Genomic DNA, 25,492 nt, shown 5'->3' with positions numbered 1-25,492 from the left:
TCCCTGTCCATTACCAACTCCCAGAGTCCACCCAAACCCATGTCCATCGAGTTGATGATGCCATCCAACCATCTCATCCTCTGTCGTCCCCTTCTCCTCCTACCCTCAATCTTCCCCAGCATCAGGGTCTTTTTAAGTGAGTCAGCTCTTCGCATCAGATGGCCGAAGTATGGGAGTTTCAGCTTCAACATCAGTCCTTCCAAAGAGCTCCCAGGGCTGATCTCCTTTAAGATGGACTGGTTGGATCTCCTTGCAGTCCAAGGGACTCTCAAGAGTCTTCTCCAACACCACAGTTCAAAAGCATCAATTCTTCGGCGCTCAGCTTTCTTTATAGTCCAACTCTCTCGCATCCATACATGACCACTGGAAAAACCATAGCCTTGACTAGACAGACCTTTGTTGGCAAAGTAATGTCTCTGCTTTTTAATGTGTTGTCTAGGTTGGTCATAACTTTCCTTCCAAGGAGTAAGCGTCTTTTAATTTCATGGCTTCAGTCACCATCTGCAGTGATTTTAGAGCCCCCCAAAATAGTCTCTCACTGTTTCCATTGTTTCCCCATCTATTGGCCATGAAGTGATGGGACCGGATGCCATGATCTTCGTTTTCTGAACGTTGAGCTTTAAGCCAACTTTTTCACTCTCCTCTTTCACTTTCATCAAGAGGCTTTTTAGTTCTTCTTCACTTTCTGCCATAAAGGTGGTGTCTTCTGCATATCTGAGGTTATTAGACATCTGTATATCTTTGGTGAAATGCCTATTCAAGACTTTTGCTGGTTTTGGATTGGTATTGTTTCCATGTGCTTTTGTCCTTGAGATGTGAGTTTAAAATTTTAGACATTAATTCTTTACCAGATTTCAAAATTTTTCCCCTATTTCATGGGTTGTCTTTTCACTCTCTTGATGGTGTCCTTTCATGCACAAAATTTTTTAATTTTGATTGTCAGTTTAATTTTTGTTGCCTGTGCTTTTGATGTCTTATTAAAGTATCATTGCCAAATATAGGAACATGAAAATTCCCTCTGTGTTGTCTTCCAAGAGTTTTATAGTTTTACCTCTTAAGTTTAGATCTTTGATCAATTTTGAGTTAATTTTTGTATATTGTGTGAGATAAGTGTCTAATTCTAATTGTTCCTACACCATTTATTGAAAATACTGTTCTTTTCCCATTGATGGTCTTTGGACCATCCAACTTTGGTCCCAAGGTTGAACTTTGGGTTCAAATCAATTGATGCTAGATACATGGTTTTATTTTTGGTCACTCAATTCTATTCCATTGATCTGTGTGTTTGCTTTTTTCCTAGTACCAAATTGTCTTTATTATCATTGCTTTGTAATAAATTTGAAATGGGAAAGTGTGTTGTTTTGGCTATTCTTGGTTTTCTGTGCGAATCTTAGTGTTAGCTCATCAATTTCTACTAAGTAGATAGAGATGGTATTGAATCTGTAGATCAGTTTGGGAGTATTGTATATTAACCGTTAGTTCTGATCAGAACATGGGATGTTTTTTCCAGTTATTTAGATCTAGTTTAACTTTTTTTTCAACAGCATTTTGTAGTTCTCAGGGTATAAGTTCTATATGTCTTTTGTTAAAATTTTGCCTAAGTATTTTATTCCTTATGATGGTATCTTAATGCTATTTTTAATTTCATATTTAGATTGTTCATTGCAAATGTATAGAAGTATAATTTATTTTTATTGATCTTTTACAACTTTGCAGAACTTATTTATTAATTCTAATATTTTTTTTAGTGGATACCTTAGGAATTCCTATATACAAGTTCATTCCATCTGAAAATGGAGATCATTTTACTCCTTTCTTTTCAATCTAGATATCTTTTATTTCTTTCTAATTGTCTTGGCTAGAACCTCTAAGATAATGTTGATTAGAGGTAGCAAGAGTGAACATTCTTGTCTTGTTCTAAATCTTAGTGGGAAAGCATCTAATTTTTTACTGTTAAGTGTGATGTTAACTGTGGTCTTTTTCATAAAAGTCCATTATGAGGTTAATTCCTTTATATTCCAAGTTTGTTGAGTTTTTTAATCATAAAAAAGTATTGGATGTGATGTCTTATATTACTGATGTGATGTACCATATTAATTGGTTTTCAGATATAAAACCAACCTTGCATTAGTAGAATAAATCCCAGTTGATCATAGTGAGCAAATCTCTTTTTATTACTTAATTATTTTATTTATTTATGTTTGGCTGTGCATGGGCTTTCTCTGGTTGTGGCAAGTGTGGGCCCCTCTCTAGTTGTGATGCCCACACTTGTCATTGTGGTGGCTGCTCTCATTGCAGAGCACAGGCTCTCGGTGCAACTGTTCAGTAGTTGCATTGTGCAGTCTCAGTAGTTGTGGCTCACAGGCTTAGTTGCCCTGCAGCATGTGGGACCTTCCCCATTCAGGGATGGAACCTGTGTCCCCTGCACTGGCAGGCAGATTCTTAACTACCAGACCACCAGGGAAGCCTGAACAAATCTTTTTATAAAATGCTAAATTTTGTTGAGGATTATTGTGCGTGCATGCTTGCTTAGTCACTTCAGTCCTGTCCTACTCTCTGCGACCCCGTGGACCATGGCCCGCAAACTCCTCTCTCCATGGGATTCTCGAGGCAAGAATACTGGAGTGGGTTGCCATTTCCTTCTTCAAGGATTATTGTAACCATATTCATAAGAGATATTGATCAGTAATTTTCTTTTCTTATGATGTCTTTGTTTTTGGCATAAGAGTTATATTGGTCCCATGAAATGACTTGGGAAATATTCTCTCAACTTCTATTTTTTGTTTAAAACTTTTTAAAAATTATTTTATTTTGGTCATGCTATGTGGCATGAAGGATCTTAGTTCCCTGACCCAGAATTGAACTTGTGCTCTCTTCAGTGGAAGCATAGAGCCCTAACCACTGAACTGCTAGAGAATTCCTTCTCCTTTTTTTGTGTTCTGTTTTTTAGAATAGTTTTTGAAGAATTGTTATGAATTCTTTATATGTTTGGTAGAATTCAGTGATGAAGCCATCTGAGCCTGGGCTTTTCTCTGTGGGAAGTTTTTAAATTACTATTTCAACCTCTTCACTGACTTAGATAAACTCAGATTGTCTATTTCTTCTTGAGCCAGTTTTGGTAGTTTGTGTCTTTCTGGGAATTTGTCCATTTCATCTAATTTATAGATTTTTGGCCTACAATTCATAGAATTCTTTTATGATTTTTTAAATTTCTCTAAGGTAAATGGTAATGTCCTTTCATTTCTGATACTGGTAATTTAAGTCATCTTTGTTTTTATCTTGGTTAATATTGCTAAATGTATATCAATTGTGTAGATCTTTTTGAAGGATCAGCATTTGGTTTCACTGATTTTCAGTGTTTTTTTTAGTCACTATTTTCATAATGTCTGCTGTATTCTTTATTATTTCCTTTTTTGCTTGCTTTAGGTTTAGAGTACTCTTCTTCCAGTGTGTTGAGGTAGAAGTTTAGGTTACTGATTTGTGATCTCTCTCTTTTTATTCATTTATTTATTTTTGGCCACGCTAGGTCTTTGTTGCTACGTGTGGGCTTTTTCTAGTTGCGTGAACAGAGACATATTCTCCAGTTGCTGTGTGCAAACCTCTCATTGTGGTGGCTTCCTTTTTTGCAAAGGACGGGCGCAAAGGCACACAGGCTTCAGTAGCCACGGCTCACAGAGTCTAGAGCAGGGGCTCAGTAGTTGTGGGGCACAGGCTTAGTTGCCCAGAGGCATGTGGAATCTTCCCGGATCAGGGATAGAACCTGTGTCCCCTACACTGGGAGATCAATTCTTTAGCAATGGACCACTAGGGAAGTCCTCTCTCCTTTCTTAATAACTCCATTACAGTTGTAAATTTCCTTCTAAGCACTGCTTTAATTGCATTTAACAAGTTTTGGTATGTTGTGTCTTGATTTTCATTCATCTCAAATAACTTCCTGATTTCCCTTTTGATTTCTTCTTAGACCCATTATTGTCTGGGAGTTCAATGTTTAATTTCCATGTATTTGTGAATTTCCCTTTTTTTTTTTTTTTCCTGCAGTTGATTTCTAATTTCTTTTTATTATAGTGGAAAATATATCTTGAGTTATTTCTAGCCTTTTAGATTTACTGAGGTTTTTTTTTTAAAGGCCTAGTATAATATCTATCCTGGAGACTGTTCCCTGTTCCTTGAGAAGAGTATATATTCTGTTGTTGGAGGGTTTTATAGTTGTTTGTAAGGTCTAATTTTAGTGTTGTTGTTCAAGCTTTATTTTATCTCATTAAATGAGGGTTTGTTTTATCTGTAATTGAAAGTGGTGTATTGGATTCTCCAAATTTGATTGTTGAGTTGTGTATTTCTTCTTTCATTTCTGTCCGTTTTTTGCTTCATGTATTTTGATGATCTGCTCTTAGATGCATTTATGTTTGTAACTGTTATCTTCTGATGTGCTGATATTTTTATCATGATGCTATATCCTTCTGTGTCTCTAGTAAACTCTTTTTGTTTTAAGGTCTGTTTTGTATGATATTATTAATATTATAGCCATTTCAACTTTCTTGTGGTTGCTGGGTTTTTGTTTTGTTTTTTTTTTTTGACTGGGAAAATAACTTTATTTTGTTTGAGGCAGTGGGCAAGGGACCAGTCTCAGAACTTCTGGAACCACTTCATAGTTCCAGCAGCCTTGGTGGCCTTGAGCATGTTGAAGCACACAGTCTTGCTCAGCACTCACCCACTGTGACAATGTTGCTGATCTGGACGTCCCTGAAGCAGGGGGAAAGGTGCACGGACATGTTCTTATGGTGCTTCTCAAAGTGGTTGTAGTGAAGGTAGTCTCGGCAGATGACAGTTGTCCTCTGCATCTTCATTTCTGTCACCGCACCAGACAGGATCTGCCCTCCAATGGAGACATTACCAGTAAAAGGGCATTGTTTGTCAATGTAGGTGCCTCGATGGCCTCATTTGGAGTCTTGAAGCCCAGTCCAATGTTCTTGTAGTATGGAGGGAGCTTTTCTTGGCCAGTTTCCCCAGGCAGGACCCTCTTCTTATTTGAAAGATGGTCGGTTGCTTTTGGTTCCCACGTTCATCTTCCAAGTTGCCTGAAAAAAGGCCCTGTTTTTCTAAATGCCCTCAGTTGCTCAGTCGTGTCCCTCTGTCTGCGACCCCATGGACTGTAACCTGCCAGGCTCCTCTGTCCGTGGAATTTTCCAGGCAAGAATATTGGAGTGCTGGAATGGGTGGCCATTTCCTTCTCCAGGGAATCTTCCCAACCTAGGGATCCAACTGTGTCTCTTGTGTCTCCTGCGTTGGCAGGCAGATTCTTTACCACTCTGTCACCTGGGAACTCCTTCCTACCCCTTTAAAAAAATATAGACAGTTGGAAATCTATTTTTTAAAAATATTTATTTATTTGGCTGCACCAGGTCTTAGTTGCATCATGTGGGATTTTCGATCTTTGTTGTGGCATGTGAGTTCTCTAGTTGTGGCACTCGGGATCTTTAGTAGTGGCATGCCAAATACACAGTACTGCTTCCCCATTTAAATAGATTTCATAACTCTGCTTGGTTGCCTGGCCCTTGGTATCAAGCCATTCTGTCTTTCTTTTTAAAAAAAATTATTTTTATTATTTTTGGCTGTGCTGGGTCTTCGTTGCTGCATGGTCTTTTTTTCTAGTTCCAGTGTGTGAGCTTCTCATTGCAGTGGCTTTTCTTGTTGTGGTTGCTATCCAACCATCTCATCCTCTGTCGTCTCCTTCTCCTCCTGCCTTCAATCTTTACCAGCATCAGGGTCTTTTCCAATGAGTTGGCTCTTTGCATCAGATGACCAAAGTATTGGAGTTTCAGCTTCAGCATCAGTCCTTCCAATGAATATTCACGACTGATTTCCTTTAGGATGGACTGGTTGGATCTCCTTGCAGTCCAAGGGACTCTCAAGAGTCTTCTCCAACACGGCAGTTCAAAAGCATCAATTCTTCGTCGCTCAGCTTTCTTTATAGTCCAACTCTCACATCCATACATGACCACTGGAAAAACCATAGTTTTGACTAGACGGACCTTTGTTGGCAAAGTAATGTCTCTGCTTTTTAACATGATGTCTAGGTTGGTCATAGCTTTTCTTCCAACAAGCAAGCATCTTTTAATTTCATGGCTGCAGTCACCATCTGCAGTGATTTTGGAGCCCCCCAAAATAAAGTCAGCCACTGTTTCCACTGTTTCCCCATGTGTCTGCCATGAAGTGATGGAACCTGGTACCATGATCTTAGTTTTTTGAATGTTAAGCTTTAAGCCAACTTTTTCACTCTCTTCTTTCACTTTGAACAAGAGGCATTAGGTGATTGGTTAGGGCAGTATAGGGTGGCTACTGGGGTGGGCATTTTTACTTCATTTGGAGTCAGGAAGCCTGTTGGTGATGATCGGGGGAGGGGGGGACTTTGGCAATGGTTACAATTGGGTTTAGTCAGTTCTGGAGGTGGCCTTGGTTCTGGGCTCTGTGTCTGTGGCCTTGGTGCAAGGTGTCACAGCTCTGACCTTGGGGCAGGACTCTACATTCCCCCCACCTCTTTATCTATGGATCAAATCTTTGGCCCTTTAGTACCCTGCTCATGTCTAACTGACTGACTATCCCCATCTTGGGTCATGAGGACCCAGGTCATTGGGGAAAGGGGCAAAGACTGCTCTCTGGCTTCGTTAGACTGGACAGGGGCACTGTGGGGTCTTGGTTCCCAGGGGCATTGTGGGTCCTGGGTCTCAATGCCCACTCTCTTTCAGGGTGCATTTATGGAGGGAGATGAAAGTCCACAAAATGACATAGCAGTTTGTTCTAGCATGTGTCAACTGGCTGATATCCTTATCGTAACAGCATCTGGAAATTCATTTGTTGTTTTTTGAAAGAAATAAACTTAACAAGAAGGTTAAAGATGACCTGAAGATTAATAGAGGTAGAAAAGCTGCCAAGGGGCCCAGAAGAGGGGCTAGCCAAGAGACCAGGACCATACATTCATCTATGATGTTAGTGTTTCTTTAGGTATGAGAAGATGCAAGAACTGGGGCTCATGAAAATACTTACCTGAAAACATCTAACTATCTGAAGTCCTGTCCTGCCCATTTTCCCCAGAGCACAGAGTGCCTCATTCCTGATCTTTATCTTGAACTCCTTTCAAGGGGTATTGAAGGTTGGCAACTGTAGCAGCCCTGATTTAATCTTTGTAGAGGCAGATGGCAAGTGCCAGTTTCTGGTTGGCAAAGCCCCTATGGCCATAAATTTGACCATTATTTAGGGGCATTTTACAACCATTTTATAACTGTTTAGAAATACTCATTCCCAGGTCTGGAGAAGATTTTTCTGATTGGCCACTTAATGTGCTGTTCCTGGACTAGGCAATTCTGGACCATACCTGCCTTGTAGTCTCTTACAGTACAGGAAAATATTCCCTCTTGTTGCTTATTCCTATATTCTAAAATTATATCTTTAGAATCATTGATCTTATATGCAACTATACATCATCATTTTATCAGAGGCTCAGTCACCCATTTAGTAGTGTAAGACACAACAACTTTCTGAAACAGGCAATATAGAAAACAAACAATATAGCTAGTAGTAATAGTAAGGTCACAAGTAAGACTTGAAGAACTTTTACTAGGCACAGCCCAGTGTATACTTAGATTCCTGACTTTGTCTGTTAAATGACTATCGCCTGTTGTTAATCTTCTGGTTGTAGATCATGGAGCATCTGATCATTATGCAAAGACTGATTATGAAGCTAGGTTTCAGAAAAAAACTTATAATGTCCTTTATTAACTCAGTTAAATATTGTAATGATACAACATAACAGCAAGGAATTATCTCAGAAGTGAGTTTTTGGAAACACATATCTTAATTAATAAAACTAGAATTTAATATTTAGTGAAACATATTTTTTCTAAAATTTTCCCCATTTTTATTAAACACAGACAAGACTAATTTGCTTTTAAAATAAATTTGGTCCATTGACTACAGATGCCATAGACCTAGGTGAATTTTTTTCCCTCTAGAGTTTCCCAAAACCCTCTAGAGGTTTTGAGACTTCTGTATATTTCAGGAGACAGTCTTTTATTTACCTCATAAGACTATTCAGAACCCAAGTGTCTCCAATTTCTGGAGGGACAAGTTAGAGAAAAGAAAATAGAGAAAAGAAAAATGTTTTAATTTTGCCCACAGGTATAAATTACCAAATTGTTTTAAACCATAAGTAGCTTGAGGAGAAGAGCTTCTTTATATCTGAAAATGAAGATCAGAAGCCAATACTGTATCAGACAAAAATTCATGAAAATTTTAATCATATGTGGCAGTTTATTTAATCCCTTGTAATTAATCTTCATTCTATTGTCCTTGCCTGATGATTGAGGTTGATTGTAACAGTGATAGTTTTAAGAAGTTTGTGAAGTTTTTGTTAAGGCTTGTATGATTGTCCCATGAAGTGGGTGCCTTGATCACTGGAGATGGTAGAAAGTATACTCTAAGTGAAAGACACACTTTTAACTTTTTTTTTCCTTTGTGAAGGCGTTAACCCTGCAGCAAGGAAAGGCTTTAACCCATCAAATAAAAAATGAAGTTTGTCTGGGAGCCAGAAAGCCAAGCGGCTGTCTTGGATTTCCCAGAGCCCTGACTGTTTTATTACAACTATTGTTTACCCATTTTAAATTCCCTGATTTACAAGTAGGCTGTTGCCATGTTACAAGGACATCAAGATGGTAAAAGTCTGACAATGAGGGGTTAATTTTTTGTAGAAGCAGAATGAAATTTATCTTCATAGATCATTTTGAAATAATATTTATTCATTTTTATCAAAGTAACAAAAGGTTTTAAAAACAAATATAAATCATTTAAAGGCAAAGAAATTCACACAGTCTTGTTATCAAAAGTCACATTCATTCCAAAAAAACTGTGTTCTCTTAATAAAAAAGAGAAAACCAAATAAATTCCAGTTTGGTACCAGCTTATATTCACTGTGAAACAATAGTTATTCACTTAGCCAAAGTAACAATCAGTTCAGTTCAGTTCAGTCACTCAATCGTGTCCAACTCTTTGCAACCCCATGAACCGCAGCACGCCAGGCCTCCCTGTCCATCACCAACTCCTGGAGTCCACCCAAACTCATGTCCATTGAGTCTTTGATGCCATCCAACCATCTCATCCTTTGTCATCCCCTTCCACTCCTGCCCCCAATCTTTCCCAGCATCAGGGTCTTTTCAGATGAGTCAGGTGACCAAAGTATTGGAGTTTCAGCTTCAACATCAGTCCTTCCAATGAACACCCAGGACTGATTTCCTTTAGGATGGACTGGTTGGATCTCCTTGCAGTCCAAGGGACTCTCAAGAGTCTTCTCCAACTTCTCCAACAGTTCAAAAGCATCAATTCTTCAGCGCTTAGCTTTCTTTATAGTCCAACTCTCACATCCACACATGACTACTGGAAAAACCATAGCCTTGACTAGACAGACCTTTGTTGACAAAGTAATGTCTCTGCTTTTTAATACGCTGTCTAGGTTGGTTATAACTTTCCTTCCAAGGAGTAAACGTCTTTTAATTTCATGGCTGCAATCACCATCTGCAGTGATTTTGGAGCCCCCAAAAATAAAGTCTGACACTGTTTCCACTGTTTCCCCATCTATTTCCCATGAAGTGATGGGACCAGATGCCATGATCTTCGTTTTCTGAGTGTTGAGCTTTAAGCCAACTTTTTCACTCTCCTCTCTCACTTTTATCAGGAGGCTTTTTAGTTTTTCACTTTCTGCCATAAGGGTGGTGTCATCTGCTATTGCTGCTGCTAATCTGAGGTTATCAATATTTCTCCTGGCAATCTTGATTCCAGCTTGTGCTTCTTCCAGCCCAGCGTTTCTCATGATGTACTCTGCATATAAGTTAAATAAGCAGGGTGACAATATACAGCCTTGATGTACTCCTTTTCCTATTTGGAACCAGTCTGTTGTTCCATGTCCAGTTCTAGCTGTTGCTTCCTGACTGCATATAGGTTTCTCAAGAAGCAGGTCAGGTGGTCTGGTATTCCCATCTCTTTCAAAATTTTCCACAGATTTTTGTGATTCACACAGTCAAAGGTTTTGGCATAGTCAATAAAGCAGAAATAAAAGATTTCAGAGGCAGTTCAACATCTCAGGAAAACTTGTACTATCCACAAAACTCTTTTTTCAGGATCCACTTTTCATAAAACTTTTTTTCACTTTCTGTATTTATCACTTTATTTGTCCATTCAGAGAACAGCCACCTGTAAGTCAGACTTACTTCCTTTTGTCTTAGTAAAATGTAATTCCACTACTTATACCTTTTTAATAAAAGCACATGTCCTACTTTCCTTAAGCAACCATGAACTGTCCTTTATTTCACCACTCTATAGATCAGTAAACATAAATCACCTAAAGCTCTTATCTCATTTGCATTTTCTTTCCTTAAAAGTTTTTTTATATCAAGACTTTCCTTGTTGACAAATTTGCAATAGATATACTAAGATCTTATTTAGTTTATATTAAATCTAGGCATAATAAAAGTATTATACTTAATGTTGATGATTCTTAGATATGTCCATAATAATTAGATTAACAAACAAACATTAATATTGATACCAGGTATTAATTTAATATTGAATATTTCCCAGTTCATGTGAACCTGAAATTCATTCAGTTTAATTTATCTTGAATTGTTTGTTTTGTAAGCACTTACTTTTCTTTAAGCCAATTAAATTAGAGCTTATTTACAAATTAATTGTAGCAATATTATCAAAAGACAAGGACACACACTGATACCTACATATCCAGACAGACAGACAGAGATCTCATGTTTGAGATTTTAAATGTCCCTTTGCCTTTTTTTTTTTCTTGGCTTAAAGTTCTACTAATTTGCCCAAGTCTGAAGTTTCAAGTAGAGTGAGCTGTGTATTTAAAGGACATGATAAGAGTTAACTTCAGGCTTTTTCCAAGGTGACTTTCTGTTTTTCCAAGGTAGTATGTATCAATCCCAATCTCCTAATTTATCCTTTCTCCCCTTACTCTCTGGTGACTCTAAGTTTGTTTTCTACCTCTGTAACTCTATTTCTGTTTTATAAATATGTTCCTATATACTCTTTTAAAAAATATTCCACATATAAGCAATATCATATGATATGTCTTTCTCTGTCTGACTTCACTCTAGGTCCATCCATGTTGCTGCAAACAGCATTATTTCACTTTTTATGGCCAAGTAATATTCCATTGTATATATGTACCACATCTTTTTTATTCACTCCTCTGTTGATGGACATTTAGGTTGCTTCCATGTCCTGGCTATTATAAATGGTGCTGCAACGAACATTGGGGTGCTTTATCTTTTCAAATTATGGTTTTCTCTAGATACATGCCTAGGAGCAGGATTGGTGGATCATATAGTAGGTCTAATTTTAGTTTTTTAAGGAACTTTCAAACTGTTCTCCATAGTGGCTATACTAAGTCCCAATAGTCTTGTAACTGGATGTTTCATTCTCCTATGACTGAACATTTATTTTCAGTATTTTAAAATTACCAATGAGGGAGTTCCCTGGCAGTCCAGTGGTTAGGACTCAATGCTTCCATTGCAGGGGGCACAGGTTCAATCCCTGGTCAGGGAATTAAGATGCTGCAAGCCATGTGACACAGCCAAAAGAAAACCCCCCAAAATAAAACAAAATCACCAATGGATAAACTTATGTATATGTATTTTTGTATGCCTGAAGGCAGATGTTTCTTTAATCTGATTTATAATATCTAAAAAAATTAAGATTCAAATAGATGAGTATTTGTTAATTATATATATTTGTCGAAAAAAATAGCTTGCTTGCAATTTCAAGCTGTTCTTCAGTTAAACTGAAATGGAAGCTTTAAAAAAGAGAAGGAAAATTTTATTTCTAAATGGAATCAAGAACACTATCTAATGGTGTGTATTCCCTATAAATACAAATATTTCTATTTATAAATAAATAGAAATATAGATTTGAAAGAGCCCAATGGTATAATAAATGCTGAGGCCAAAAAATGAAAAAAAGAGAAATGAAAAGAAAAAAGAGAAGATTACATAATGACTAACCAAGTGCTGTATGCATATACTTGAGACTTTTCCAGCATTTTCTTGGATGCTGTGCACATGTGCTTTGGTACTGTTCTCTTTTGCTATAGTTTTACAGGAGTAGATAATTATATAGCCCTACAATTTTCTTTTTTAAAGAAAAGTAAAGAATTATCAGCTTCCTAATTATTGTGGTTTGAGGAGGTCAATAAATAACATTTCTGTTCTTTGGCCAAGATTGGAATGGATTGAAAGATTAGTGTGTTAACCAAGTGAGCTTGCTTATATTTCAATCCTGAAATGGATGGGCTTGCCATGTCATATGTGTGTATGTGCTAAGTTGCTTCAGTCATGTCTGACTCTTTGTGCAACCCTATGGACTGCAAGCCACCAGGCTCCCCTGTTGATGGAATTCACCAGGCAAGAATACGGGAGTGGGTTGCCATGCCCTCCTCCAGGGGATCTTCCTGACCCAAGGATCAAACCTACATCTCTTCTGCATTTGCAGGCAGATTCTTTACCACTAGTGCCACCTGGGAAGCCCTTGCCATGTTATGGTACATCTAAACAGTCTCAGCTTTTCTTGGTGTATACAGTAGAGGTGAGGGATGGTGTGATGTGCTGAAAAGTTATAGCAGAGAAGAGCAAAAAAAATGTGCTTCATGCAGGTGGGCAGATCTGAGAGAGAGTGAGGAAAGGACTGGGAAAAGCAAGTGTGGTTCCTTCTCTGAAACCTATCAGTCATATAAGTCTGTCCTACTCTGGGAGGTGTGAGGAAGGAGATAGAGAGGGGCCAGGCTTTTTACACTAACTGTAGTATTTCCACGTGGAACATGAGGAGTTGTAAACAAATGATTTTCCTAATGTTAATAAATAACCCACTTTATAAATGACAAGAAATGGCATGAAAAACTTTGGGAAAAAAAAGATCAACACAGAAAGATTAGATCCCTTGATGCAGCAATCATTAAACGGTCTCTAGTGATTGCTTATAAAGAAAGCTGAGCACCGAAGAATTGATGCTTTTGAACTGTGGTGTTGGAGAAGACTCTTGAGAGTCCCTTGGACTGCAAAGAGATCAAACCTGTCCATCCTAAAGGAGATCAGTCCTGAGTGTTCATTGGAAGGACTGATGTTGAAGCTGAAACTCCAGTACTTTGGCCATCTGATGTGAAGAGCTTACTCATTTGAAAAGACCTGGATGCTGGGAAAGATTTAAATACACCTGCTTTCTCCCCAGAAGGCAGGTCATAGTTTCCCAGACTCTAGTCTGCCACCCTCTTCATTTGGTGGCAAATCAATACATTTCTGGAGAAGGAAATGGCAATCCACTCCAGTGTTCTTGTCTGGAGAATCCCAGGGATGGCAGAGCCTGGTGGGCTGCCGTCTGTGGTGTCGCACAGAATCAGACACGACTGAACCAACTTAGCAGCAGCAGCAGCAGCAGCAGGAGGAGGAGAAAGGGATGACAGAGGATGAGATGGTTGGATGACATCACCAACTCAATGTACATGAGTTTGGGTAGGCTCTGGGAGTTGGTGATGGACAGGGAGGTGCCGGGAGCCACCAAGGGAGATCCCACCCATGACAAAGGTCATGCGGAAGAGATCTGACAGGAAAAGGTGGATCAGGCCTCAAGGGACCCCCTGAATCTGCTCGAGCATCTACCCCAAAACCAAAATCTGTCTGTCTTACTATCTTGTGCCTTTCACCAACTCTTCTGACATTAACAGGGGGCTATCCCCAACCACCTTTCTCTGGAAAAAATCAACTTAGGGCTTTAGTTAATAAGTCTCCTGAACATGAAAGGAATATTTCTATTTTAACCCCTCTGTTGGCTTTCTAGTTTGCCTGACAGGTTTATCCATACTCTTGCAATTAACACACATGATTGTTCACAACTCCCCAACCTTGAAAGACACGGGAAGCCAAAACACTCTAAAAGTCCTAATGAGCATAGAGTCCTTTAAGGGATGAAAAATTATTAGAATAGATAGTATTGGTAAGGGGCTTCATTATTGGGCCAATGCTTGCTGCCAAGTGCCCATATCCCTTATCCATTGTGTACCCGGGAGTGCATTGGTTAACATAGTTGGAATGTAAGAAAAACAAGTAGCAGCCTTGGAATTAACCACATCAGACCTTTGAGCTAATTGGTTCTTTCTTTGTTGTGACCCACTGCACCTTTGCTCTGTGAGAATGTAACTTTATTTAGTATTTTCTGAGGCTGGGAGAAATAAAGAAAAAACACTTCAAGGGAAAATAAGTTTTCTGGCTGATCAGCCTTTATCAAAAAAGGGTCATAAAATGTCCACAGGCCTCCAAGGCCAGAAGATAATGTACACAACATTTTTTATGGGAAAGGTGTACAGAAAAAATCCTGGTTTTGATAAAGACAAAACAGATGTAATGTTCGGGCTGACTCTGTATGACTTTGCATCTTTCATTTCCCTCTATGTACAAGTCAAGGTATAAAAGTTCCTTTTGAAAATAAAGTTATGGACCTCGCTCACCGAAGCTTGGTCTCCCCGTGTCGTTCTTTTTTCCTTTTCCCTTCTTTTCTCTCTCTGTTGTTCTTTCAGGATGACTCCTTGGAACACAGGAGCTTTATTGGTTTTCTATGTTAATCAAGGAAGATCAAGCCCTGCTCTCCGCTTTGCTATCCTTATTGCCTAAGCCGTCATCCTGAGGGTACCCCTGGATCCTGCCGGGGTCCAGCCCCAGCAGAGGCTGGCGTGCTAGTCCATGGGTTTGCAAAGATTCAGACGTGACTGAGCGACTGAACTGAACTGAACTGAGTGATTGTTTGTTTTATAAATATATGGTTTATTTATTTAAAATTATATAGAAGTTGTAAAAATAAAATGAGAACATTACAGATAAATTAAGGTTCTCTTTGTCTGAACACATATTTGGACTTCTAGCTCCCTTTCCAGAAGTAGTCTCTATTTTTGGCTTATTATGTATCCACCCACCCTCCCAGGCCTACGAACATATTTTAAAAAATTATTTATTTATTTATGTTATTTTTGGCTGCTCTAGGTCTTTGTGGCTTTGCTCTGACTTTCTCTAGTTGCAACAAGTGGGGGGTACTCTTCTTGTCGTATGCAGTCTTCTCATAGATGTGGCTTCTTTTATTGCAGAGCACAGGCTCTAGGTGCATGGGCTTTAGTAGTTGCAGCATGCAGGCTCAATAGTTGTGGCTCCTGGGCTCTAGAGCACAGGCTAAGTAGTTGTGGGCTTAGCTGCTCCCCAGCATGTGAGATCTTCCCCGATCAGGGATCAAAATGTGTCTGCTGCATTGGCAGGTGGATTCTTTACCACTGAGCCACAAGGGAAGCCCGCTCAAGTCTTTTTATAACCTAATTTTGGAAATGACATCCCAGCATTTCTCTCATATTATCTGTTTTTTGAAAGAGAGTCATTAAGTGTAGCCCACACTCAAAGGGAAGGAGGAATTCCATAAGAATGTGATTGCCAGGAGGCAGGATGTTTGGGGGCCATCTTAGAGGCTGCACGCCATAGGCTGGCTCTCTTTAGGCTTGCAAGATGGCTGTTAACAACAATTGATAAACATTTTTCTCTGAAGTAAGATGCTTCAAAAGGGCATTTCTGGCCCTATGCTGAAACCTTTTCTGATCTCCCCATTTCCCAATTCAATTCAATCAACAAGTTTTGGGTGTTTATTTTTGGCCAGGCTCTTTACTACTTGCTAGGGTTATATGGACCATATCTTCAGAAAGTCCACAAGTCATATTGTCATGGTGTGTATATACATATTCATCTCTGCTTGTTCCTCTTACCTTAACCCCAGCTTCAAGACTTTTCTTTAAATACACCTGCTTTCTCCCCAGAAGGCAGGTCATAGTTTCCCAGTCTCTAGTCTGCCACCCTCCTCATTTGGTGGCAAATCAATACATTTCTGGAGAAGGCAATGGCAACCCACTCCAGTACTCTTGCCTGGAAAATCCCATGGGAGGAGCCTGGTAGGCTGCAGTCCATGGGGTCGCTAAGAGTCGGACACGACTGAGCGACTTCACTTTCACTTTTCACTTTCACGCATTGGAGAAGGAAATGGCAACCCACTCCAGTGTTCTTGCCTGGAGAATCCCAGGGACGGGGGAGCCTGTGGGCTGCCATCTATGGGGTCATACAGAGTCGGACACGACTGACGTGACTTAGCAGCAGCAGGAACAATACATTTCTTCTTCCTTTATCCTCAAAACCTTGTCCCCATCACTCTCATTTGGTGTGGTGACAAGGACCAAATTTTCAGTAACATATTTATTGACACATTACTATTCAACAACTCTTACGAGCTGTCAAATGTCGATATATATAGTACTCATTTATGAGTCTTATATGTAATATTTTATTATAGAGCATACCATTTTATTCATTCACATCTTATTGTACATTTCCTTTGTTTATATTTTTCACAAGGAATCGGGCCTGAACATGAACACATCTTCTGCACACTTGTAGACGTGAAATTGCTGGGTCATAAAAATGCAGATTTTAAATTTCACCACAGGTGGCTGTTCTTATTTTATGCTTCTACCTTGCATCTTTAAGAGTCTCCACTTCCCAGAGTCCGTTCTTCTCCTGAAATGGTCAGACTTTAATAACATTTACCATCCGGAGATTGTTTTCATTATCTTATGAACAGATAATTTCAGTGTAACTTAAGTTACACGCAAAAACAGGGCCAGACGACGCTTGATGTGGCAGAGAAGACTTTTAAGGTTCCACGGTAGGGTTTCGCGGACTCTGTTACTACTGCTCTTTGGTTTCCCTCAAAGTACTAGCAAATGGTAAAGCAAACGAACAAACTGCGAGACCACTGGGAGGTGCCCAGTCGACTCTTGGAGATGAAATCTGCCTCCCGTTGATGGCGACCCCCCACCTCACACAGTTGGTATGTCCTGTGGCAGCCTCCCCCGCTCAGTACGGGTTGGTTCCGCCCTTGGACGCTCGCGCATGCGCCCGCCCCGAGAGCCCGTCGCAACCCCGCGGTGTTTCAGGTTCGCGCGCGCTCGCCCGCCTCAGATTCCTGACGTGCTGCGGCCGCTCGCGACCAACAGGACTTGAGAGGAGGGGCTCATCCGCGCGGCGCGGACGGTCGGTGAGTACCAGCCGCTTCGGCACACCTCCAGCCGCCTTCTTCCAGCCTCCTCTTCTTCCTCAGTGGGGGCGCGGCCCACTCTTCTCCCGAGCGGAGCCTCTGACTTGGGGTTAGGACCCGCTCGATGCTGCGGCGGGTCTCTTCGGACGCCAAGGTGGGCGCCTGCTGACAGGACGGCCCTTCGGGACGCCAGGGTAGGCCGTTAGGACACCGAGGATGGCCCCTCAGGATACTGGGCGCCTCGGGACGCCGGTGGGGCCTCTGGGGACCCCGGATGGTCTTCCTCCCTCGACTGCCGGGCCCGCTCCCCTCAAACCGAGGGTGCGGCCTTCATCCTCCTCGGGTCCCTTTTCGGCCCTTCTGGGTCTCCTGCCACCGGCTCCGGTCCCCGCCCACCCCCGAAGGCGTCTTCCTCACGCTGAGCACCCAGGGAGGGGGCTCCGTCTATGCCGCCTTCTTTCGTGGGGCCTCACAGCCGGGACCTCTCGGAGTCAGGTCGACTGGGTCCCCCACCCACTTTCTCTTCACACTCCCTATCTCCTCCAGGCTACTGTTTTCTGTTGGTTAGTGGTCTAGGTTATTTTGCCCAGAAATTAAGATTTTCCTTGGGAATCCTGATCGTCGTGTACCACTTCCCCCTGGCACAGAAGTAGTGTGTTTCCGTTCTGTAGGATGATAGACAGTGTTTCAAGCCTCGTACACATACACATTTGTTGAACGTTCACGACAGTCTTACGCCATAGGTACTCTTACCGTCTTTAACTTATGTGTTAGATAACTGAGGATCAAAGACACACATGGTGTACGCGGTTGAGCTGGTTTTGAATCCAGCCAGCGTGACTCCAGTGTTGTTGTATATAGTCACTGAATATGAATAAGTGAAAGTCTACTGTCTTTATTTTTTCCTGTCAAAGATAGTGCCTTTTAGTTGAAGTAAAAAATGTCTTTTTGAAATCAGATACATTGTGCTTCAATTATCAGCATTCCCATTTTGAATTTAAGAAATTACCAGATGTTTGATTTTGAGTTTCCTAACGTGTAAAAATCATGATAAAAGTGTCCTAAAATCATGAAACCTAGCACATAGAGTTTTGGGGAGGAATAACCTCTATAATGCATTTGAGGTACCTAAAATAGTATCCAGTTCAGTTCAGTGGCTCAGTCGTGTCCGACTCTTTGCAACCCCATGAATTGCAGCACGCCAGGCCTCCCTGGGACCCAGTAAATAACTGTTACTCATTGTGTTTGGATTCTGTTTCTACACACTTGTCTTAAACTGAGGCTGAGTATAAACTGGGAAATAGAGCATCGGGGTGTGTGTGTGTGTAGGCATATAGAGCATCAGTGTGTGTGTGTAGGTGTGCATTTACTTTTTTTTAAATTGGAGAAACAGTAAAGCTCATGTGATCAGTTGATGAAGAGTTTGGTACCAGATTTCTTGAATAGTCGCTTATTTAGAAGTAAGAGTCAATCAATCAGAGAGTACGGTTAAGGTCCCAGTGCCTCCAGGCTTTCAGAGCAATTTTGACAGGTTTGGTAGGTAGAATGTCAAGATTTTAAATTTTCTTGTCAGTGATTGTTCTTTGCATAGATCAAGATGATGGATGTGTTGAACAAAAATGACAAATAATATCTTACAAATTGGAGATTTTCAAGGACACTACCAACTGTAATGTAACGAGTCTCATTTTTGGGTCACCTTTCCTGCCTTTGCATTCTTTTAGAGACGTTTTGTTTCTGTTAACGATTGAGAAGAGAGTGTTGGTATCTAGACTCTATTTCTTCTTTGTAGACACTTAGTGATAATTCCTTCTGTAGCCTCTATTCAAGTAATTGAAGATAAGCCATTATTTTAGTGATTTTTTTTTCTTCATTTTGAAAGATGGCAACTTAAATAGGAGTTGAATTATGTTAGATTGCTTGTTTAAATTAGCTGAACAGTGACTTCTTTAGGGACTTCCCTGGTGGCTCAGCGGTAAAGAATCCGCCTGCAGTTCAGGAGCCGCAGAAGACAAGGGTTCAATCCCTGGGTGGGGAAGATCCCTTAGAGGAGGAAATGGCAACCCACTCCAGTATTCTTGCCTGGAGAATCCCATGGACAGAAGAGTCTGTCAGGTTATAGTCCATGGGGTTGTAAAGAGTTAGACACAACTGAAGCAACTTAGCACACATGCACATGACCTTTTTTACTCTTAGAATTTCCATGGAAAAAGTGTGGCTAAATGTCATGAAGCACTGGAATTTTGGAATCTGGCTGTGGGCTGCCTCTAACTTAATGCTTATTGATCCCTTATTTACTATGATTCTTTGAAAACACACTTTGAGCCTGTAGATGGTTCTGTGCTAAGGAGAACAGTTTTTATTTCTTTACATGTCTTTAAGAAATTAGATGTATTTGATGGTGTAGCACCATTGCTATCAGATTTGAACATATTGGTTTCAATAATTAAATGTACAGGAAAAGATGTGTTTCCTGTACATTTAATTATTGAAACCAATATGTTCAAATCTAACAAGATGTTTTCCTAGGGCACTATGATTCCTCCTGTCTGACCCCATACTTATCCCTACTTCCAAGTCCTGTTCAAGCTGTTCTCTTAGATTCAAGTATCACCTCAAGTCTTACTATTCTCCATATAGCAATAGTTTCCTTTGACCTGTAATTTAGCCTTTTGTGCCCTTATATAGCATTCAATAAGTTAAATATATATAATTTAAACATTTTATTGAATTATATTTTATAATTTAAATATATAGCATAAAGTATGCTAAGTCACTTCATTTGTGTCTGACTCTTTGCGATCCTATGGACTGGAACTCACCAGGCTCCTCTGTCCATGGGATTCTCCAGGTAAGAATACTGGAGTGGGTTGCTATTTCCTCCTCCAGGGGATCTTCCTGACCCAGGGATCGAACTCGTGTCTCTTAAATCTCCTGCATTGGCAGGCGGGTTCTTTACCACTAGTGCCACCAATTCATCTAATATTTATATGTCATACCTTACATCAGAAATCCAAAGATTAAGTCATGGAATATTGGAGTTAGGATTTAGAGTTGAGAGATAGAAATGCAAGTGCCTGCCTTGTGACTTTGGGTAGGTTAGTGTTTTGAACCTATGTTTCCTCATAATAATTATATTTACTTCTTAGGTTTTTATAAGGATTAAGTAAAATAGTCATTCAGTCACATTTATTATTAAAAAAGTATTGTTTGCATATAGTGAAGTGAACCAATCTTAATTGTATAGCTCATATGTACATCCATGTAACTGCCACCCAAATCAAGATATGAAACATTTCTGACACCTCAAAAGGATCCCCTGTGCCCCTTTTCATTTAGTACCCTCCAAAGGTAACTAAATCCAAAGGTAACTAGTATTCTGACTTGGTCACCATAACTTAATTTTTTTAAACAGCTTTATTGAGATATAATTCATATACCATAAAATTTACCCACTAAAATGTACAATTCAGTGGCTTTTAGTATTTTCACAGTTGTATAACCATCACAACAATCAATTTTAGAACATTTCTTCACCCTAAAGAGAAATTCCACACCCCTAATTCATCAGTACCAATCCCCCTGAGCTGTAAGCAATCACTGATCTACTGTCTGTCTGTTTAGATTTACCGGTATGGGTATTTCATGTAAATGGAATCAGACAGTATGTGGTCCTTCTGACTTCTTTTTACTTATCATAATGTTTTCAAACTTCATCTGTGTTGTTGCATGTATCAGTGCTTCATTTCTTTTTATTGCTGGATAATTTTCCATTGTATGGATCTGATATACATTTTATTTATTCCTTCATCTGTTGATGGATATTTGGGTGGTTTCCATTTTGGGGCTGTCATGAGTAATGCTGCTTTGTGAATATTTACGTACAGGTTTTTGTGTGGACATAAACTGTAATTTCTTTCGGCTGTTTATGTAGGAGTGGAATTGCTGGGTTGCATGGTAATTCTATTTTCAACATTTTGAGGAGCTGCTAGACTGTTTTCCAGAGAGTCTTCTCTGTTTTACATATCTATCAGTAGTGTATGCAGGTTTAATTTCTCCACATCCTGGCCTACACTTGTCACTGTTTATCTTTTTGATTATACACCCATTCTGCTGGGTGTAAAGTGGTATCTCATTGTGATTTTGATTTGCATTTCCCTAATGGCTAATCATGTTGAGCATCTTTTTACCCATTTATTTGCTGTCTGTAAATAATCATTAAAGAAATGTGTACTTAGATTCTGTGACTAATTTTTATTGGGTTATTTGCTGTTTTATTTTTGAGTTATAAGACTATCTATGTATATATATTCTAAGTACAACTCCTTAACATATATGTGATTTGTAAGAATTGTCTCCAGTTCTGTGGACTGTCCCTTTGCTTTCTTGATAGTGTCTTTGAAGCACAGAATTTCTTGATTTTTGGTGTCCAGTTTATCTAGTTTTTCTTTTGTTGCTTGTGCTTTTGATGTCATATATAAGAAACCATTATTGAATTCAAGCTTGTAAAAATGTGTCTGTTTTCTTCTATGAGTTTTATAATTCTGGCTTCTGCATTTAAGTATTTGATCTGTTTTGAGTTAATTTTTGTATGGTGTGAGGGTAGGGATCAATTTCATTCTTTTGCATCCGACTGTACAGTTTTTCCAGCACCACATATTAGAAAGATGATTCTTTTCCCTATTGAATGGTCTTGGCACTCTTGTTGAAAATAAGTTGACTGTAAACATGACCATATATTTCCAGACTGTCAGTTCTGTTCCATTGATTTGTGCATTCATTCTTAGCTCCAGTGCCACACTGTCTTGATTACTGTACCTTTGTACTAGATTTTGAAATCAGAATGTGTTAGTCCATCAACTTTTTTTTTCCCAAGATAGTTTTGTTTCAATTATTATTTTGAATTTCCGTGCCAATTTTAGGATCAACTTGTCAGTTTTCACCAAAAAAATCAACTAGGATTTTATTAGGGATTGCACTGACTGTGTATGTCAATTTGGGAAGTATTGCCATGTTAGTATTGTCTGAGCTGCTGCTGCTGCTGCTAAGTCACTTCAGTATATGTGCTGCCGAAGTGAGCACTGCTAAGTTGCTTCAGTCGTGTCTGACACTGTGCGACCCCATAGACGGCAGACCACCAGGCTCCCCCGTCCCTGGGATTCTCCAGGTAAGAATACTGGAGTGGGTTGCCATTTCCTTCTCCAATGCGCGAAAGTGAAGTCACTCAGTTGTGTCCGACTCCCAGCAACTCCATGGACTGCAGCCTACCAGGCTCCTCCGTCCATGGGATTTTCCAGGCAAGAGTTCTGGAGTGGGTTGCCAGTGCCTCCTCCGATTGTCTGAGCTAGTGGAGGTGATGGAATTCCAGCTCAGCTGTTTCAAATCCTAAAAAGTGATGCTGTTAAAATGCTACACTCCTTATACCAGCAAATTTGGAAAACTAAGCAATGGCCACAGTCCTGGAAAAGTTTTCATTCCAATCCCAAAGAAAGCCATGCCAAAGTATGTTCAAACTGCTGTAGAGTTGTGCTTATTTCACATGCTAGCAAGGTAATGCTCAAAATTCTTCAAGCCAGGCTTTAACAGTACGGGAGCTGAGAACTTCCAGGGATACCCGCTGTATCATAGAGAGAGCAAGAGAATTCCAGAAAAACATCTACTTCTGCTTCGTTGACTATGTTAAAGCCTTTATGTGGATTGCAACAAACTGTGGAAAATTCTTAAAGAGATGGGAATACCAGACTACCTTCCTGCCTCCTGCGAAACCTGTATACGGGTCAAGAAGCAACAGTTAGAACTGGACATAGAACAACAGACTGGTTCAAAATTTAGAGAGGAGTACATCAAGACTGTATATTGTCACCCTTTTTATTTAACTTCTATGCAGAGTACACCATGTGAAATGTTGGGCTGGATGAATCACAAGCTGGAATCAAGATTTCTGGGAGAAATATCAATAACCTCAGATATGCAGATACTACTACTCTAATGGCAGAAAGTGGAGAGGAACTAAAGAGCCTTTTGATGAGAGTGAAAGAGGAGAGTGAAAAGCTGGCTTAAAACTCAACATTCAAAAGACTAAGACCATGGTATCTGGTCCCATCACTTCATAGCAATTAGATGGGGAAAAAGTGGAAACAATGACAGATTTTATTTTCTTGGCCTCCCAAAACACTACAGACGGTGACTGCAGCCACAAAATTAAAAGACGCTTGCTCCATAGAAGAAAAGCTGTGACAAATCTAGACAGTGTATTAAAAAGCAGAAATATCACTTTGCTGACAAAAGTCCGTCTAGTCAAAGCATTGGTTTTTCCAGTAGTCATATATGGATGTGAGAGTTGGACCATAAAGAAGGCTGAACACTGAAGAACTGATGCTTTTGAATTGTGGTGCTGGAGAAGACTCTTGATACCCACAGCAAGGATATCAAACCAGTCAATCCTAAAGGAAATTAATCCTGGTTATTCATTGGAAGGACTGATGGCTGAAATTGAAGCTCCAGTATTTTTGCTGCCTGATGCAAAGAGCCTACTCTTTGGAAAAGACTTTGATGCTGGGAAAGATTGAGGGCAGGAAGAGAAGAGGGTGACAGGATGAGATGGTTGAGTGGCATCATCGACTCAATGGATGTGAGTTTGAGCAAACTCTGGAAGATAGTAAAGGACAGGAAAGCCTGGCATGTTGCAGTCCATAGATTCTCAAAGAGTTGAACACAACGACTGAACAACAACATTTGTTTCCTAGGCTGTCTTCACTCTTTTTCTTTCTGTTTGCTGTTGTGATTGGGTGAGTTCCAGTGCCCTGTCGTTAAGTGCAGTGATCCTTTTTTTTTCTTGCTTCATCTGGTCTGCTGTTGAACCTTCACGTTATATTTTCCATTTCAGTCATTGTATTCTTCAGCTCTGTGACTTCTATTTGGTGCTTCCTTTTATTTTCTGCCTCTGTTTTGAGATTCTCACTTTGTCCCTCCATTTTTCTCTTGAGCTTGGTGAATATCTTTATAACCATTCTTTTGTACTTTCATCAGGTTAAATCACTTATCTCTGTTTCATTAAGGTCTTTTTTTGAGGTGTTACCTTGTTCTTTCACCTGAAACATATTTGTCTGTTTTTTCATTTTCCCTGACTCTGTGTTGGTTAGATATGCATTAGTTGGTTATGCATTAGATGAAATAGCCACTGTTTAGTTTTTAAAGAGTGACCCTGTGTAGGGGATGAATCTTATCATTCAACTTTGCCTTAGCTCTTGGTTGTCTCTCAAACCTTTGTGAATGTCCAAGCAGCCTACTTTATTTTCACTGGCCCCCAGTAGTTTAAGATGTGCCAAGACCTGTCAGTATCCCAAAGTGGAAGAACTCTGCTCCTAGATAAAGGCTGATTGGAAGCCAGACTCTTAGGCAGCTGCCTTTAAATTATGCAGATAGGGACTTCCCTGGTGGTCCAGTGGTTAAGAATCTGACTTCCAATGTAGGGGACATTGATTTGATCCTTGGTCAGGGAACCAAGATCTCATATGCTGCAGGACAACTAAGCCTGTGTACCACAACTACTGAGCCTCTGCATTAAAACAAGAGAAGCCCCTGCTACAACTAGAGAGAAGTCCATGTGTCTCAATGAAGAACCTGCACACCACAACGAAAGATCCTATATGTTGCAATGAAGATCCCATGTGCCATAACTAAGAACTGACACAGCCAAATAAATGTTAAAAAAATATGCAGATAGCTACAGTCCTGTGGGATTCTGAACGTAAGCCTTGTTGACCACTAGAATTTGGCAATCTAGAAGTGTCTTCTGGTGGCAACTGCAAAAATCAAGGCATCAGATGAGGGTACAAGCTCTATTCTGCGAGATACTGACAAGCTGGAGCAAATCGGAGGAAGAGTGCAAAGATGTCACCCACCAGCCTTTGTCTCTGAATAATATTTCAGCAGGTGCTTAGATGTGTGTTAAGTTAGATGCCTGCTCGTCAGGCCAGTTCTTTATGATAAGCAAATGAACATTTTTCACAGAAAGTTTGGGTGTTTTTCAGTTGGCTTCTGTGCTGGGCTCTTGGTGGTTTTCTGTGTGTGTGAGCCCTTTGAGAACTGTTTCTCAGTTTACTGTAGCCTTGTGGGTTTCATGAATGCAAGTGCTATCAGGTTTAAAGTTGGATGTATTGGGGGTCATCTCTCAGGTGCGTCTTAAAAGTTGGGCTGCCAGATACAGGGTTCAAACCCTTCACTCCTCAGGGAGAAGATTGGGATTTTGAGTTCCTTCCTGATTGTGGGTCACTACATGAGGGTGTGGGATTTACTTTGAAGTAAATTTTCTCTTGTTTGTCTG

At 40.0% G+C, this 25,492-nt stretch overlaps 1 protein-coding gene and 1 pseudogene across 7 annotated transcripts in view; one reads left to right on the top strand and one right to left on the bottom strand.

Annotated features, from left to right (window-relative positions):
• Positions 1 to 4,545: 4,545 nt before the first annotated feature.
• LOC784341 (small ribosomal subunit protein uS17-like) lies at positions 4,546 to 7,051 on the bottom strand (annotated as a pseudogene).
• A 9,983-nt stretch (positions 7,052 to 17,034) lies between these two features.
• UIMC1 (ubiquitin interaction motif containing 1) overlaps positions 17,035 to 25,492 on the top strand; it is a 137,813-nt gene continuing 129,355 nt past the window's right edge. For 4 of the 7 annotated variants that reach the window (NM_001113222.2, XM_005209132.5, XM_015472146.3 and 1 more), the window contains 1 exon segment: positions 17,035 to 17,166. The gene's annotated coding sequence lies outside the window, so the exon portion shown is untranslated. 7 annotated transcript variants of the gene reach the window in all.

Source organism: Bos taurus, chromosome 7 (genome assembly GCF_002263795.3).
Source record: "Bos taurus isolate L1 Dominette 01449 registration number 42190680 breed Hereford chromosome 7, ARS-UCD2.0, whole genome shotgun sequence".
NCBI classification, from domain to species: Eukaryota; Metazoa; Chordata; class Mammalia; order Artiodactyla; family Bovidae; genus Bos; species Bos taurus.
The sequence above is the reverse complement of the archived record's forward strand: the minus strand, read 5'-3'. Positions and strand labels throughout refer to the sequence as shown.